Below are 12,611 nucleotides of genomic sequence, written 5' to 3'. Positions count from 1 at the left end.
ACATGTCGTATGATGATTAGAAGGTGTTCTTCGCAAAGAGAGAATTTTCCATTCGATGGGTGGCGCCTTGGTGGAGACTTACTAGAATGGTTGGGACGCATGATACACCGTATTTTCGTGTTCCTAGTATATCAAAGTTGACTTTTTATTGCCCTTCCCGAGTGATGCGACAATATGGACTTGAACAAGTAATTCCACGCTATAATGATAGTCCCCGTGAAGTATCATTGCATGAAAGTAATGTTCACAAGTATGAGGTCTATTGGATTGCAAGGCCTATGTGGACCGTTTTGCGAGTGATCAGGTTATTTTCCAATAATTTCACCCTTTTTATCCTTTATTCTTATTATTTTATTATTCTTGTCTTTTATTCTTTATTTTGAGTATTTTTGTAATTTTCTATAGTTTTTAGTTTATTTTCGTGTTTTATTTTTATTTTTCTTTCTTTTAATGTTTGTAGTTTAAGTCGTTAGTTTATATTTTTAATAATTTCTCTTTTTATCTCGTTTTCTTATTTATTTTAGTTTCGTATTTTATTTTATTTTATTTTATTTCATTTAATTTTATTTTTTCTTTAGTTTTAGCATCTTATTTTATTTTATTTTATTTTATTTTATTTATCTTATTTTATTTTACTTTATTTTATTTATTTTATTTTATTTTCTATTTCACCCTCGTGTTGTTTTTGGTTGTAGGCGCTCCGGGTTTCAAAGTCAAGTTTGTGTTCGGGGTCCAAGGTTCGAGCAAACTTCACAATGCCCCTAACCGACCTAGCTGCTGCCCACCTCTTAACCTACACCACACCATCCCTTAACCTCCACCACACCATCTCCCCTGCTCCAACACACACAACATCACTTCCCCTGCTCCCTGCTCTCCCAATCCACCACCAGCCCTCACAGCAAAGCTGCCCACTCACACCATTCCCATTTCACCACCAGCCCTCACAACACCACCCAACAACCGTCAACAACACCAACACCATCAGCCATCTCCAATTAAACCACCAGCCACAATCCCCTGCTTCCACCAACGCGCAACCCCACAATAACACCAACAACGCAACCAATCGCAACTTACAACCACCCACCACCACTCACGCGCAACCACTGTTGCGCTGCACCTATCACCAAACACAAACCTGAATAGCAGCGACAACAATCTGCAATTCGCAGCACCAGCCACCAATTTCAACCACCAGCCTTCGCAACCCACTCAATTTCAGCCACCTTCAATCACACCAATTTCCAGCCACCGCAACCAATTCACCCAAGCAAACCCCAACACCTCCAATCACCACAACGTCAACCACCAATTCACAGAAACACCAGCAGCAACCCGCAACAATTGCAGCAACACTTACCTCCGCGGCCGCGCACCCCTGTCAGAAAGCGCACACGATTGGAGTCCAAATTCAGAGTCGAGGCAGAAGCTATGCGCGACCTCTGCGCTGTGTCTTCGCGGGCGCGCATTCGTGGGTCAATCACGAGCTCTTCACGTGATTTTTAATGAGAATTGAACGGCTTCGATTGATGCTTGATTGATGACGATGAGGATTGACGGTGGTGATTGAGTGATAATTGATGATGCGTGATGGTGATGCAGGTGATGCAAATCAGAGCAGCCAAGATCGAAAGAGAAAGAAATGGAAGCTGATTTGTTTTACTGTTTTAGGGATTTGTTGGGTTTTGTTTTTGTTTTCCTTTTTTCTTTTCATTTTCTTTTATTTTATTTTATTTTTAGTTTAGTTTTATTTTTGGTTTTTAAGTTTAGTTATTTTAATTATTTTAGTTTAGTTTTTATTTCTTTTTAGTTTTCTCTTTTACTTTATTTTATTTAGCCTTGTATTATAAATACTCCTTTGGGGGGGGTAATTAGAGGGGAGGCCATTATGCTATTTTCTTAGTTAGTTTAGGAGAGCTTCTCTCTCTTAGGGTTAGATTAGATAGTTTTTAGAGAGAAAAAAGTAGATTATTGCTCAATTTTCTTCCAAGTAATCAATTTTGGTCAAGTTTAATTTCCAATCAAGCAATTCCTTCAAGTTTTCATCTTTCATTAATCCTCTCTCTAGTAATCTCTAATCCTTTCCTTTAGCTTTATTTATTTGCTTTATTGTTGCTTATTTTTGTTAGTCTTTTTAGTTCATCTAGTTATTATTGTTTTCATTGTTTTTAATCATGTTTTGTTTTGTGTTTCTTGAATATATTTTTGGTTTTGCTATTATGTTTAATCTCCTTTCTCTAGGCTAATCTTTTAGCTAGGGGAAGGGGGTGGAAAATATGTGTTGAATGTTGGATGAATGATGATAGTGGATTGATTACATGCCTTAAATTGATGAAAGATATGATTTTTATTGACTTTAGACTATTGTAGCACTTTATTTGATTGCCTTCTAGTTTAAATGCATGAAAATGATTTGAACTAGATTTAGATCACCTCTATTTTAATGATTGCATGAGAATGAGTTGTTAAAAATGGAGTTCCATGTATTGTGCCCCTTTATTCCTTGGTTAGCTTGTGCCTAATGGGATGCATGAGAATGATCCTTATTAGCATAGACCTCTTTCATTGATTTGCCTAGACTATTGCATGAGAATGAATTGTTTAGGTAGGATCTTGTGTTCTTTGGCATGTTCTTCATGATAACTATGATTATTCCCCTTTTTTCTAATCATGTTTGACACCCCCGTATCCCTAGCGTTGTTCTTTCTTGATTTTATTCGTCTTTATCTTTGCTTATTCGTAGTTTTAGTGCTTTTTATCCAATATATCAACAAAAACATTTCCCCTTTTGACTCTTGCATTAGTGATATTGATGTTGGACGAGTGAGCTTCCTTAGTGGTTCGACCCTTTACTTGCCACTAACTAGTTTAGTGTAAGTTTAGGCATTATAAATTGTTAATTTGATTAGGGTTAGTAGAACCAACGACCTATTAATCCCGATAAAATTTTGGCGCCGTTGCCGGGGAAGCGGCTTGTTTAGCATTTGTTTTTGCTATTGTTAGAGTCATTTTATTTGCTTTCTTTTTATTATTTTGCCTTTTTTTTAATCCTACTTGTCATTGCTAATCGTGTGCTTAGCTTTGTTGTATTCAAAGAGAGATATGGCAAGACAAGAGGATGACCTTCTTTTTAGGGAGTTTGGAAATCCGGAAGTCTATGAGCTCACGAGTGGTATACTTCTCCCAACCACAGAGTCTAATTTCACAATCCATCCACAATATGCTAGGATGGTACAAGTCGAGCAATTTTCCGGAAGTGCAAGTGAAGACCCCATTGAGCATTTGGACCGATTCCTTGAGTTGTGTGCAATGATGCAAACAAATGAAGTGAGCCAAGATTACATTCGTATGCATCTCTTTCGGCAATCTCTCACCGGAAGAGCAAAGAAATGGCTCAAGCTTTTGAAGCCCAACTCTCTCACCACATGGAAAGATGTTGCGAAGGCCTTTCTCAAGAGGTTCATTTCCGATGAGCAAACCGCAAAAATGAGGAGGAAGATAGCTTCTTTTGAGCAAGAACCGGATGAAACTCTTGGGGAAGCATGGGAAAGGTTTAAGGATATGATTAGAGCATGTCCTAACCATGGATTCAACCATAATTTGCTCATGAGATTCTTTTATGATGGCTTAGAGCCAATTTCAAGAACCAATCTAGATGCGGGTGCCGGTGGCCAATTGATTAAGATCCCTCAAAGCCAAGTTGAAGCTATAATTGAAGAGGTGGCTACTAGCTATTCTTGGGGAGGTCAAAGAAGGTCCCAAGGAAAGCAAGGTGATCTTTATGAGTTGGAGAAAGTCAGTCAACTTAAGCACATAGTTGAACTCTTGAATGAAGGTCTTTCCAAGTTGAACTCAAGTGTTGGTTTGGGTTCAAAACTGTCACAAATCATTGATTTCTCATGTGCTTGTTGTGGTGGGACGGATCATGATGCATCGTATTGTAGAGAGTTCAATCCCAAGCAAGGTGAGGCTTTGACTTTGAGGGAAGGAGAGTTTGTAACCCAAGCTCATTCTCAACAACTTCAACAACCTCCAAAACAAGAAAACTCCTACCTCCAAGATGAACCTCTTTTCAATCCTCTAACCGAAAATTTTTCTTACCCTTCCATCCAAATGGGGAACTTTCAAGGTCAACATCATGACCAAAATCCTCAAGCGTATGAAGAACAATCCCCACTCGACCACACACAAACCCAAATTCTTCAACAACGTCAAATTCTCACTCAACAATTCCAAGAGATCAAATCTCACAATGAAGTTGTTGACTCCCAACTAGCCAACATTTCTTCTCTCCATTTAACCGCAAAACTCCCCTTACAATCATCTACTAACCCTTCATATGCTTATCATCTCGAAACTTGCAAGGAGGATGAAAGTAAGGAAGACAAGGTTGTGGAGGATGTGGTTGAGAAGAAGGTTCAAGAACAAAATGAGGAGCCATTAGATTTTAGTGAGCCAAACAAGTTTGAAGGCCCGGTTCCCTTCCCTTGTAGGCTAGTTGAGAATGTTGTTTTGAAGAGCCCTATGGCGGTGAGCATATGTAGAGTTGATGTGGTCGATGGTGTGATGGATAATGAGAGCTTACCTCCATGTGATGGTAAGGTGACAATGAGGTATGATAACTTTCTTGAAGTTCCTACTTGGTTTGAAGGCTCTCTTGAGGAAGGTGAGGTTTCCCTTCCTAATATCGAGGATTCCAAGCTTCATCGCCCTTTTAGAAGAAACGACAAGAAGAAGAGAAAAATAAAAGATGAGCCACCATTGGCTCTTGATTCATTCCCTCCTTTCCCTTGTGGTGATTTGAGACCTCAAGGAGTGCTAGTTCTCAAGCTTGGGGGCATCTATGATTCACTACTCAAGTTGATGAGGGTGATGTTCTTTATTCCACCTTGAAGGAGGTGAAGGGTCAAGCTAGAGACCATAAACAAGCGCTTCCCGGGAGGCAACCCGGAGGATTTCTACCCTTTCCCCCCCCCCCCTTTCTTTTTCTTTTTTGTTTTCTTTCTTTGTTTTCTTTTAATGTTTTCTTTTATGTCTTGTCTTGCCTTGTAGGTTGCATTTTGGAAGCTTGGAGCGGAGTGACATTTGGTGAACTCGATTTTATGCTCCATTATTCTTTTAAGCCAACCTCTCGGTGAGACCTTTCTTGTTTTCACTCTTTTAATTTTTCTTTGAGTGCTTAGTTTAAGGTTAGTTTAGGAAGAAGTTGAATGGTTCGAGGTTGTTTGCATTGGTTCTAAGGAACCTGGGATCGTTGATGTTGTTATCAACGGTCATTTGTATGACGATTGGGATTTACTTGAATTACATGCCTCATTTGTGAACCTTTTTATTTCTTCCTCTTGTTTTTGTGTTGTTTTTCCCTTTTTATCTGACAAACATGGCTATGACGAGTTGAAATTATTTTGATTTGGAATTGCTCATTCATTTGGATTTGTGTGCCTTTCATGATGATGTGTCTTTGAATGCTTATCTTCCTAGTTGATGAGGGTTTACACGGTTTGAGAGTGCTTAAGGTTGAATTAGACACATTGTAAGCTAAGGTAGCCCGATTTAGAACTCTTGAGGACGTTTGAACCCCTAGTTTACGGGAAAGTGGTAAAATGGTGTTGCTCTCTATGGTGAATAGGATTCCCTTGGTTGGTATTTGCTTATTTCTTATCCCGTGTGAGCGTCATTTGTTCTAGCCTTCATCATTCTTGTGAGCGGCATTTAGGATCCTTAACTATGCATAACTTAATCCTTGTGTTGTTCTCTAGCTCCCAAGATCGTGACCAAGCAACTCTAGGGGAGGAAAAGGGCACCATTTTTCTTTTTTTTCTTTATCTTCTTTTTGTTTTGTTACTTATTTTGTTCTTATTTTGCATTTGCTCCTCTTGCCAACCCTTTGAGCCTATTCCCTTTCTTGATTATGAGCCACATTACAAGCCTTATGACCTTTCGTTTCCCTATCCCTTAGTTTGTAAAGCATTTCGGTTCAAGAGTTTGTTTTGTGTTGTAATAAAATGAGAAAGTATTATGCTCTTTGCACCAAGCAAGAAAGTAAATTGTATATATTGTTTGTAACAAAGAAAATGTTAAGAAAAAGCCGTCCAAAGTTTTTAAAAAAAAAGGCAAGGACAAAAAAAAAAAAAAAAAAAAAAAAAACTAGTTTGGTTTCGTTTTCTTCCCTAGCTTTAGCATTGAGGACAATGCTTTGTTCAAGCTTGGGGGGGAGCGTTACGTCGTTTTTGTTTTTATTGAGTGTGGGTGTCGAATAAGCTTGGGGGAGATGCCATTATTGTTTTTTTTTTTTTTTTTTTTTTTTTTTTTTTTTTTTTTTGTTTGATGTTTGGTGATTTCTTGAGTTTGTTTTTGAGGTTTGATCACCCTTTTGTTTCACTTAGGAAATATCACCAAAATTTTCAAATTGTTGCCCCGCCTTGACCCTTAGCCTTACGTTACAACCCTAGTAAAGACCCTTTGACTTTAGAGGGGTGAGGTCAATGACCGGTGGAGGGAGATAGATTTCAACCCTATGGAGAGAGTATGCATAGTTGAGATGTCGGGATGACCTTATGATTCCACATAAAAAATTCTTTTTCCGATTCCCTCGAGGAATCATGAGGAGCTAACTAAGGGATGATTTGAAGCTAGTGGAGAGAGCGTGGACCGTCTTGGATGGGGCTAGGGCGGAGAGTGAAATCATTAGTTCTCTATGCTTAGCTTAGGTTTGTCTTTTTCAACCATGAGCATCTTGGAACGTTTATTCCCTCATTTAATTAAGAAAGGTGAGCATTCTTTGGTGCATGTCTCTATGTTTTGAGTCCGAATGGAGCATTTTCTATCTAAAAGCTTGTTTGGTTTTCTTAAGCCTTGTCATGTCATGTTGGTCGTGGTTGTGCTTGCTTTTTGTTTTTGCTTTTCTTTTTCTTTTTGTTTTGCCTTGGTTTTGTTTAGAGTTGTGGGTTAAACTCTTAGGACACCCTCACGAGAGCACACTCGTCCTCTAGGGCGATCTAGGGGTTTAAAGGGCTTGTCATTAGTTGCTAAAAGTGACCGTGATTCCTACGAAAGTGAGTTAGTGTACATTCTTGTCTCCTTTAGTGTCTTAGTTTTGCTTGAATAAATCATTCTCCTTCTCCCGTGTTTCATGTTAATTTGCTCGAGGACGAGCAAAAGGTCATATTCTCTGACTAATGCTGACAAAAGAGAATTGGAGTTGTTTTATGTGAGAGGTTTATTAGCCCTGAGGCATGTCGCGATTGAACATGATTTTCTGAGAGCAGCCTTAGATTACTGGAGTCCAGAAACTCATTGCTTTAAGTTTGATTATGATGAACTCTGCCCTCTGCTAGAGAAATTCGGTGCCATCTTTTGCTTTCCTGCTAGGAATCTTGTTGCCATGCCTACTCTGCGCGAATACTATTACCAGGATTTTGAACGTCATCTGAATCTGACAGATCTTGATTTGAATAGGATTATGTGCGGTAATGAAGTAGATCTAGACAAGCTTGCAAATTTATATTTTAATCGCCCTGTCTCTGAGTCATATCATGTATACCGTAGAAGGGCTTATATTTTTTGCATGTTTAGCAAGCTTTTATTTCCAAACGGTAGGGTAGGACATGCTTGTTTAGCGTCTGTGCTTGAACATGTTGAATCTAGAAGATCTCCTATGCCTACTTGCCTTGGAGAAACTTTGCGCAGCCTCGACGAAGCAAAATATGACTTGAAAGCCATCAGGAAGGGCTCTCTAATACTGTTGCAGGTAAAGACGGCCTCTGGTTGACCCCCGTGACATCTGGCAGGCCCCGTTTCACGGTAAAGCTCTCCCGTGACACGGTGCAGTCTGCCGTGTCACGGTGGAAATCAGCCTTTTTTTTTTTTTTTTTTTTTTTTTTTTTTTTGCAGATTTGGTTGATGGAGCGTTTAGAACTTTTTGAAGCCCCCGACGATATTGAAAAATATGGTCCCAATGATCTAGTCCGAAGGAAGAAAAATTACTCTACAAACATGTCGTATGATGATTAGAAGGTGTTCTTCGCAAAGAGAGAATTTTCCATTCGATGGGTGGCGCCTTGGTGGAGACTTACTAGAATGGTTGGGACGCATGATACACCGTATTTTCGTGTTCCTAGTATATCAAAGTTGACTTTTTTATTGCCCTTCCCGAGTGATGCGACAATATGGACTTGAACAAGTAATTCCACGCTATAATGATAGTCCCCGTGAAGTATCATTGCATGAAAGTAATGTTCACAAGTATGAGGTCTATTGGATTGCAAGGCCTATGTGGACCGTTTCTGCGAGTGATCAAGCTCCTCCCCCCTTATCTAATGTATACAAGACATGGTTGAATCCTCGGAGTAGGAGGGAGAGGTTTAGATCACGTAGGTTTGATATGAAGGAACGACTGGGAAGTAAGAAGGCGCCCCCTAAAGATAGTCTTGGTCCGAGAACACAAGGAATTGAGTTTAAAACTCCTATAATGCCTAAGAATAAGACATATGTGAAGGGAAAGGGTAAAGAAAAGATGGTTTACAGGGAAAAGCAACCTAAGAACTATAAGAGGGATGAAAGGGGTGAGAGTTCGACAAGAGGTGTGACGGTTCGGGCTATTTATGATTTTAAGTTTTATTTTTAAATAAGGCGTATGATGCCAATAATTGTAGTCACATTTATTTCAATAATAATAGCATATTTATTTTTGCCTTAATTAAAAAATTACAATGACTTTTTTTTTTTTTTTTTTTATCCGAGTTAAGAAGTCGGACGCATTGGAAGAATAATAATAATTGTCGAATAAATTATTAAAAAACGCAACAAAAATAACAAAATTTACAAAATCTGCATTGCCGTGTCATGAAGATATCTACCGTGTCACGGTGGTAACTTCCGTTGCGCGGTAATTGTCAGCTGCAATTCATGACTGAAAAATCCACCGTGTCACGGTAGACCATAGTGTGTAACGGTGGAATATGGTATGTCGCGGTTGCAATTTAAGTGTCGCAGCATCAAAAATCGAAGAACAAGGCTGCCGTGGCGCGGTAGCCACTGCCGTGTCACGGTGGGTTCTGCCGTGTCACGGTGGCTTCTATCGTGTCACGGTGGGTTCCGTCGTGGCGCGGTAAATATTCCTTTGCAATTTTATTGCGTTTTTCTATCTCGTGTGCCATTTTTAGTCGACGAAGAAAGGATTTTTGTTTTTAAAGTGGCCGGGCCTCCTTGAAGGGTTGCCTACGTATCCTTGAAAAGGAATCAGGCCAAACGTAGCTCTATTGGTTCATGAACCCACGCAACTAGGCATAAAACTTCTTGAGTTGATCCAAATTGGTTAAGTTGTGGAACCCGTTGCCATCCATGTCTACTAATTGTGCTGCTCCGCCAGACAAAATGGATTTGACAATATATGGACCTGACCAGTTTGGTCTAAATTTTCCTCTTGGGTCAAGCACGTTTTTGCGAAGTGCTTTAAGCAACAAATCTCCTTCCTTGATATTCCTAGTCTTGACTTTTTTATTGAAATGTCATGCCATACGCTGTTGGTAGGTTTGGACATGATGCAAAGCTGCCAAGCGTTTTTCGTCAAGTAAGACTAGTTCATCATATCTTGCTCTAATCTAGTCGACTTCATCTTATTGGCTTTCCAATGCAATTCGTAGAGAGGGGATTTCGAGCTCTATTGGTTGTACGGCTTCAACTCCATAGACCAAAGAGAAGGGGGTAGCCCCCGTTGATGTACGAACATAAGTTCGATACCCCCAAAGGGCGAAATGTTGCTTGCTCGGCCAATCCTTATAATTTTCCGTCATCTTTTCGATGATAGTTTTCACATTTTTGTTAGCCGATTCGACTGCACCGTTTTTTTGTGGTCTAAGGGTGATGATCTGTGATGCTTGATATGATATTTCTTTAATAATTCTATGCACTCGGCTTGGAAGTGTGTCCCATTGTCACTGATCATTTCATGAGGTACCCCATAGCGGCATCTGATATTTTTCTCAATGAATTGAGCTACATGCTTCACTGTTAACTTAGCATATGAGGCAGCTTCGACCCACTTAGTGAAATAGTCGATCGCTACGAGGATGAATTAATGTCCTCCTTGTCCTGGTGGTGTTATTTTGCCGATGATGTCAATACCCCAAGTAGAGAAAGGCCATGGGGAAGTGTATGTGTAGAGAAGCAAAGGTGGAACGTGCTACAAATTTGCGTAGACTTGACACTTCATACATTTCTTGGCGTAATCGTGACAATCTCTCTCCATAGTAGTCCAATAATATCATTGTCGTTGAATCTTTTGGACTAACATCTTAGCATTCATATGCGTTCCACATATTCCGGCATGAAGGTTCTCCATGGTATTATGTGCTTCTTTCCCAGCTATGCACAAGAGATTTCTCCCTAGCGCAGTCCTTTTGTGGAGTTCTCCCCTGATGAGCACATACTGTGAGGCCAGGAGCCTCAAAGCACGGCGTGCCCTTTTATCAGTGTTAGGAGGGTATTCACCCTTGGTCACGTAGTTAAGGATATCCATATACCATGGTTCTTCATCTTCTTCTTGTGATTCTTGTTCATCATCAAGTGCATGAACATAGGTTGGCTCATATCTTCGCTCTATAGTTAGTGGCATCCTGATCGTGTCTGTCGGAATGCGCACCATTGATGCTAGCTTTGCCAGTGCGTCAGCAAATTGATTTTCTTCTCTAGGAAAGTATGTGTATTCCACTTCATCTAGTTGCTCCGTGAGAGTTTCCAGATGAGCTTGATACGTAGCGAGACTTTCACTTCTCACCTTCCATCTCTTGGAGATCTGGTTAATGATTAGTGATGAATCACCATAAATTCTAAGCTTCTTAATTCCCAAGGCCACCGCTGTTTCTATTCCCAAAATGCATGCTTCATACTCTGTGGCATTGTTAGTGACATCAAAGTCGAGTTTCATGGAAATTGGGATGTGCTCTTCACTGGGTAATACGAGCAAGACCCCTACACCACACCCCCTTTGTTTTGAAGCTCCATCAAAATAGAGCGTCCATCTATCGTCTTCAGTCATAAGTAGATCTTCGTCAGGGAAATCATACTCATCTTCTTCTTTCTCAACTTCTTCAAGTGGAAAGTCCGCTAAGAAGTCGGAAACCGCAGAACCTTTGATGGCCTTTTGTGGCACGAATTTTAAATCAAACTGAGCAAGGTTGACTATCCATCTTGAAAACCTACCATTGAGTGTTGCTTTTTCGAACAAGTATTTGAGAGGATCCATCTTGGACACGACATGTACTGTATGAGTAAGCTTGTAATGCCTTAATTTCTGTGCGACCCACACAAGAGAGAGACACAACTTCTCAAGTAATGTGTATCGTGTCTCATATCCTTGAAGCTTCTTGCTCAAATAGTAGATTGCATTCTCCTTGCTTTCGATCTCTTGTGCTAGCATTGCCCCCATCGTTTCTCTTGTGACCGTAAGGTAGAGTCGAAGAGGAAAGTCAGGCATTGCTGGTGCTAGCACAGGTGGGTTTGACAGGTACTCTTTGATCTTGTCGAAAGCTTTTTAGCAATCGTCATCCCATGTGACTGGAACGTTCTTCTTGAGCTTTTTGAATATAGGTTCGCATATCGCCGTGAGTTTGGATATGAAACTACTTATGTATTGCACTCTTCCAATAAATCCTCGAATCTCCTTCTCAGACTTGGGTGGTGGCATGGCCATTATTGCTTTGACTTTTGCGGGATCTATTTCAATCCCTCGAGAACTGATCACATAGCCAAGCAATTTGCCTGATGTAACTCCGAATGCACAATTTGCTAGATTTAATCTCATGTTGTACTTGCGGAGTCTTTCAAAGAACTTGCAAAGTGCAATGATGTGGCCTGGGCAATCTTTTTATTTGACGATCATATCATCAACATAAACTTCCACCTCTTTGTGCATCATATCATGTAACAATGCTGTGGCTGCTCTTTGGTAGGTGGCACCCGCGTTTTTCAACCCGAATGGCATTACCGTATAGCAATATGTTCCCCATTGTGTAATGAATGTGGTTTTCTCCATGGCTTCCTCGGCCATAAGTACTTGGTTATATCCAGCGTAACTGTCCTTGAAGGAGAGAAGTGCATGGTTTGTTGTGTTGTCGACCAGAATGTCAATGTGAGGTAGAGGGAACCCGTCTTTGGGACTTGCCTTGTTGAGATCCCTGTAATCAACAAACATTCTGACCCTTCCATCTTTCTTTTGGACAGGAACCGCATTAGCTATCTATTCTGGATACTTGGACACTTTGATGAAACCTGCAGCTAGTTGCTTTCTGATTTCTTCTTTGATCTTGAGAGCCACATCCGGCTTCATACGACGCAACTTTTGCTTGACAGGCTTCATACCTGGAATGAGTGGTATCTTATGTTGAGCAATATCCCTGTCAATACCTGGCATGTCTTGGTAAGACCAAGCAAATACATCAACAAATTTGCTAAGTAAGTTAATTAACTCTTTGCGTTCATCTTGACTTAGTGTTAATCCAATTTTTACTTCTTTGGTAGTCGTATCATTGGAAATATTGATTGTTTCTGTATCTTCAATAATTGTCGTTTTATTATCATGTTCTTCCATTGCTTTTATTATTTCTTTG

The 12,611-nt window shown here is 40.0% G+C and overlaps 1 non-coding gene across 1 annotated transcript; it reads right to left on the bottom strand.

The window, feature by feature from the left end:
* Positions 1-3,486: 3,486 nt before the first annotated feature.
* On the bottom strand, positions 3,487-3,593 carry LOC145637381 (small nucleolar RNA R71). The gene has a single exon (XR_014114172.1). It is a non-coding gene; the product is annotated as a small nucleolar RNA R71 (small nucleolar RNA).
* Between the last annotated feature and the right edge of the window lie 9,018 nt (positions 3,594-12,611).

Source organism: Chenopodium album, chromosome 6 (assembly GCF_948465745.1).
Source record: "Chenopodium album chromosome 6, dcCheAlbu1.1, whole genome shotgun sequence".
Classification (NCBI taxonomy): domain Eukaryota; kingdom Viridiplantae; phylum Streptophyta; class Magnoliopsida; order Caryophyllales; family Amaranthaceae; genus Chenopodium; species Chenopodium album.
This window is presented reverse-complemented; position numbering and strand designations above follow the sequence as displayed.